Source organism: Labeo rohita, unplaced genomic scaffold (genome assembly GCF_022985175.1).
Source record: "Labeo rohita strain BAU-BD-2019 unplaced genomic scaffold, IGBB_LRoh.1.0 scaffold_207, whole genome shotgun sequence".
NCBI classification, from domain to species: Eukaryota; Metazoa; Chordata; class Actinopteri; order Cypriniformes; family Cyprinidae; genus Labeo; species Labeo rohita.
In genome coordinates, this window is record NW_026128297.1 from 23016 (window position 1) to 28967 (window position 5952).

Genomic DNA, 5952 nt, shown 5'->3' on the forward strand with positions numbered 1-5952 from the left:
TTTTAGTTACTAGAGCTCTCGTGTAAGTAAACTATACTAACTAAGCATTTGTCACTACAACATACTATTCCTATTTCACTTTACTTAGTTTTTTTAAGGCAATCGGTTTGCATGCTTTTTTTAAGTAAACCCAACTAATTAGATTTTACAGTGTGGGTTCATATGATCACACTGTGAATAAATCAAATCCATGAGTTTTATCACTGAGGTGCCATGTACATCACATTTTACATACGTTCCTACTGTCCAAATAGGGCTTCTCTCACAGTTCACTTGGTGATACATAAATGTGATTACAAAAGGTACCAGTCAATTTTTGTGCAACCACTTAATGTTTCTCCCATGGACTATTGCAGAGAAATTAAGACTTGTAATTTTAATTATAACTTGTGAGTTATTTATTTATTATTATTTTTTTAATAATCGTGTTGTTAATATTGTATCATTCAATGTCTGTTGTACTGATTGTTTAAGAACAAAATGAAAGAAATGTTGATTGAAAATAATCTGTTTACAGGTGCAATATTACAATAAAATAAGTTTAATTATGACTTCTTTCTTTTTTTATACAATTACAAATTACAAACAAATCCAGTGAGTTAAATGCATGTATAAAACACAGGAACGTTTTACAACAAAAAAGTTCAGCAAGATGTATTATTAAACTGCTGTAGTCTTAACTAGTGGATATCATCATTCCTAGAGGTTTTTAAGTGTTTTGTTTTTGTATTTTTTATTTTTATTTTAGACATGAGTCAACAAATTTGAACAGGCTCCCTTTAAACCAAGCCCAAGGTCAGAGGTTGCTTTTCCAAATATCTTCTCAAAGCCAGTCTCTCAGTCTCCAGAAATCTTTGTAAGGTCTTCCTGCAACTGAAATGCATAAAGAATTTTGTTTCAGTTTACACTGACAGTCATAATAAAAAAAAAAAAAAAGAAAGAAAAAAAGAATTTTATCTAAACTCTTTAGTATGGGATATTGAATCATGAACATCCTCATTTTCATATATTTTCTGGACCACTTTCTTTTGTGCAAGAAACTTCCATGCCAGGAACACTACATCACTGACCATCTCACTGCACAGCATCTGAAATATAGCAATGTAAACAAACAGAATTACTAGCAAAATCATAAGATTAAAGATAAAAATCACTTACAACTCCCCCAAAATTGACAATTTCTTAAGGACATGTAATACATCCTTAAACCCTGCCATTCCTAGAGCCTACTATACTGTGTTTGGCCTCAGCTACAACCACAATGATTGAGGGCAGATCAGAGTAGACGTTTGAGGGAGAGCTAATGAAGTCCATAGGCTGGAATTATGCAAAAAAAAAAATAAAATAAAAAAATAACCTAAGGTAATTGGTAACAGGAAGTGAAGTGAGACTGGAGTTTCTGACACTTAATATGGGCACTTAAAAAAAAAAAAAATCTCAACTAAAACTAGATGAACTTACAAAGAAAGTCCAGAGATTCCCTTTCTCCAAGTATGGACCAGTGACGACTTAGGCTTTTTCCAAGAAGTTTTTCTGCAAAGAGAACAAAAACTACATGAAAGAGTCAATGACAGGCCTATAGTCATACAGAAATACTTTGACGTGAGTAGTGCATAGTACATGACAAATAACAGTAATACGAACCTACTGAGTACTCCTGCCCCAAGAGCAGCACATAATTCAGTTTAGTACTGTTAGTTTTACTCCTGACCCGAGAGCAGCACATAGTACACTAAAAATAACGATAATACTAACCTATTGAGTACTCCTGCCCCAAGAGCAGCGCATAATTCAGTTTAGTACTGTTAGTTTTACTCCTGACCCGAGAGCAGCACATAGTACACTAAAAATAACGATAATACTAACCTATTGAGTACTCCTGCCCCAAGAGCAGCGCATAATTCAGTTTAGTACTGTTAGTTTTACTCCTGACCTGAGAGCAGCGCATAGTACACTAAAAATAACGATAATACTAACCTATTGAGTACTCCTGCCCCAAGAGCAGCGCATAATTCAGTTTAGTACTGTTAGTTTTACTCCTGACCTGAGAGCAGCGCATAGTACACTAAAAATAACGATAATACTAACCTATTGAGTACTCCTGCCCCAAGAGCAGCGCATAATTCAGTTTAGTACTGTTAGTTTTACTCGTGCCCTGAGAGCAGCGCTAATGCTAATGCTAGTGCTAACTGACTAATGAAATGTCACTGAGATTTGAACGAGTTCTGTTGTCGCTCATATCGGTATCACGTCAGCGCGGTAGCATTGGAAAAGCATGTTTTACTCAATCTACCCCATAAGCAGCTTTGGTGCGATCGACTGATAAAGCAGTTGAATGAAAATGCATATAATATGATATGTAGTCGATGATTACTTGTTCTGTGCGTCGTTGCCGGCTAATTATCTCAGTAAACGTTAGAGTTATGTTGATTTATTAATATTTTTTTTATATATAAAATACATGGTAAATTCACTTACCTTGCAACAAATGCCTCCCACGAAGCGCTAATAACGTTTCTGTCTGAAGTTTTCCCTCCACACGTCCAAATTTCCTGACCCCGCCTCTGCTTCAATATCATTGGTTGAATCTGTCAACCAATCATTTTCCTTTCTGCCCTTAGAACATCTTTGTGTAAGGGAAATTCCCATCTGCCTCCATGACGACTTCTTTTTAGCCCACTCTAATCTTGTTTTCTTTTGTTTATGTGTTAATGCTGGTTTTCACTGTATATGTAAATCTCATTTCATTCAGCCGGTTTCTTACAATTATTTCACACACGTCGACTCCTGTTTCCACCCATTTGTTCTTCGTTTGTTCCGTTGTGCATTTTCTATCTTGACGTCTTCCTTGATCTGCCTGTATGTTTACACCAAATTTTAGAAACAGCTGACTGGGAAGATCAAACTTCTTTTTTTCACACTCCATGTTGAATTTCCATCTTGAAGGAGTTTTATAATCATTTCCATCAGTTCAACTGACAGCTTCCTTGTTGGGGCCATGTTACCTCACAATTAGCCAAGTTCAACAGCTTGTTAAGGCCTGTAAGCACTCTCTTTTAACTGCTGACTAATTAGCATTTTAGATAGATATTTGTTTCAGAAATACAAATTACCAGCTGATTCTGTTATGATATGGAAAATAATTTTCCATTAATTCAGCGATTTTAATTTCATTTATTTGAGATATGTTTCATATAACCAGAGTGTTGAATAATTAAACAAAAATGTTTTGTGTCATATATGTGATTGGTTTAGTTGTTATAAAGTAAAAATAAGTGTAGTGACTCCAAAATTTTTGCCAGGGGTTGTAAATGCATTTTATTAGACTGATTCATGCAGTGAAAGAACATGCTCTAAATGAGCACAGTCAGTCTAGCTAGTGTTTAAGCACTCATAACTCCTCTTACAATCAACGAAGCTGTCCATACACTGTATGATAGATTTGTCTCTTATGTACATGCTTCGTACATCTGTACTTTGTTGCTTATAATAAGGGAATTTGCGAGTTTCAGCATGTGATTGGTTACAATGAGCAACACTGCAAAAAACGTAAAAGTAAAATATTATGTAACGTGAGCAGGTCTTTATTTACTACAGCAATCAAATCTTTTCATTCAATTTTAATATTCATTAGTTTCATGTTTGAAGTATTATAAAATAAAATATTTTTGGGGTGTTATGGGGGGAGTTCCTTAATCCAACCAACCCCCACCCCTCCCCCCTCAATTCGACCACTATTTTGAATAAATTATTCTAAATCTTGATTATAGAAGTATTAAAAGAACATGGATACACCATAAAGGAAAAACTTGCACATGGGACTTCAGGAATAGCATTTCTGGTGAATGACACAGATGGAGATCCTTATGTGGTCAAACAGATGAATTCCAGAGATGTAAGTATTTTTATTTATTTATTTTTTTCCCTTCCTTCCTTTTAGGGGGAGGAGCTGGATGCAGTCAGAAAGGAAGTTGAGATCCTGAAAACTCTAAACTTTGGATATATTGTTACTTACGTAAATTCATTTGAAGGTTTGTACACTATTTTTCCTTTATTCCAAATAAAAAAAAAAAAGTGCAATTAACTAAACAAAAACATCAGAATAGTTATGAAGCTGTTTTAATAAATATGAGTTAAATTATTCTCTGCGTGGATGTTAATTTTTTTAGATAAAGAAGCGGGACGCATTTATATTGTGATGGAGTATTGTGAAGGAGGTGATCTTTCAAAAGTCATGGAAACACAGAAAGAAGAACGTTTTTTTTTTTTTGAAGAAAAAGAGGCAAGTTTCTTATGCAGATATACAACACTCAAAAGCATTACAACATTTTAGATTAAAAAAAAAAAAAAAAACATGATTTAGTATGATTTAACCATAAAATACAATCCTTGTGGGGACATCACACACACAACTCTAGCTCTCTTTGTGAAGACATACATTGACACAACACTAAACTAAATGTCTTACCCAAACCCTTACCCTAAACCTAACCTTTACCCAATTAACCTGATCCCTAAAATCGAGCCTTGACCCTCAAACAGACCTTTAAAGGGGTTTCAGAAAGTGAGGACTGGCCAAAATGTCCTTACTTTACAAAATTGTCCTCACTCTGATGGTCTAAAACTGAAACTGGCCCTCACAAAGGTAGCTGTACAAATGCACACACACACACACACATACACACACATTGTGTTTCCATGTTTTATGTTCCATGTTTCCATGGGCATAATGGTTTTTATACTGTACAAACTGTATTTTCTATTGCCTTACACCAAAATGAAACAGTAGTATAAGGTGTTTTGGGTGAAGACGGGCTCGGGCCGAGAATTCTGATAAGCTGTCTGACAAGGGCCGGGCTAGGACATATATATGAGGCCCGTGCTGGCCTATAATGAACATTTATCCCAATACTTAAGTTATTATTTAATGTTTGCAATACAGAAATGTAGCCTATACCATGTATCCTGCTCGTGAAGCTTGTTTAAACATAAATCTTAACTTACATGAGCAGAGCTCTCAGTAGTCAATATACGGTTGCTTATGTCAAAAAAGATTTATGGCTTTGACCTTTTGACCTTCCCCTCCCCCCACTGCCCCTCCCCTCGCCCCACCCGGGGGGCTGCCCACGTGATGGCCACATGTGTCACGGACCCACGTGACTTCTATCCGGATGTGTTGACCTTGTGACCCGCTAATGACCTCTGGTTGATGGGTTTACCAGGTGTCGCGTCAACGTATGACTTAGGGGTAGTGAAATATGGTGTATCTGCGTGACCGTCCAGTGACGGGTTACAGAAATACTGCGTATGTGCGTGACCGTCCGATGACAGGAGACGAATGATGTTCTCTGAGGAATGCTTTGGTGATTTTACACAGTCTGGCCCCCGCATCCGTTGCGGGGCGGGCATCCTTTGGGGGGGACGGGGGGGGTTGTGGTCAGGTTGCGTTCCAAGGATCGCTTGCATTTTTGGTCAATCTCATTCTCTATAGAAAACAAAAAATGAACCACGACAGAATAAATAAATAAACAATTTGAACAATAGTACCGGTACATATCATAATAAACATATAAATAATTATAATAAAGACTTTAAATAAATAATAATAATAATAATGAAATAAAAATAAATAAATAAATAAATAAAATTCCCCTTACCTTTTTCAGTGAGAAAGGATCCATAATTCGAATGAGAGATGAAAAAAGATTCAACTTTCTCTCTCCCTGTTTCTCTGTGTGTTTGAGTGCGTGAGGCAAATTCTCTGTCTGTCTCTCTCTCTGACTTTCTCTCTCTAACCCCCTTACTCTAGCTCTCTCCTCTTACGAAAAGAAGAATGAACAGAATAAGCAAAGGATTTTAACAGGTTTTGAGTGAATGTTGTATGTGAAAGTACCCTAACATACAATTTGAGGATTGTATATAAAATGCTTTTCAATAATATAATAACAATAA

The 5952-nt window shown here is 36.0% G+C and overlaps 1 long non-coding RNA gene across 1 annotated transcript; it reads left to right on the plus strand.

Moving 5' to 3' along the window:
- The first annotated feature begins 3838 nt into the window (after positions 1-3838).
- On the plus strand, positions 3839-4253 carry LOC127159307 (uncharacterized). The gene is made up of 3 exons (XR_007826416.1): positions 3839-3895; positions 3941-4031; positions 4170-4253. It is a non-coding gene; the product is annotated as an uncharacterized LOC127159307 (long non-coding RNA).
- Positions 4254-5952: the final 1699 nt, after the last annotated feature.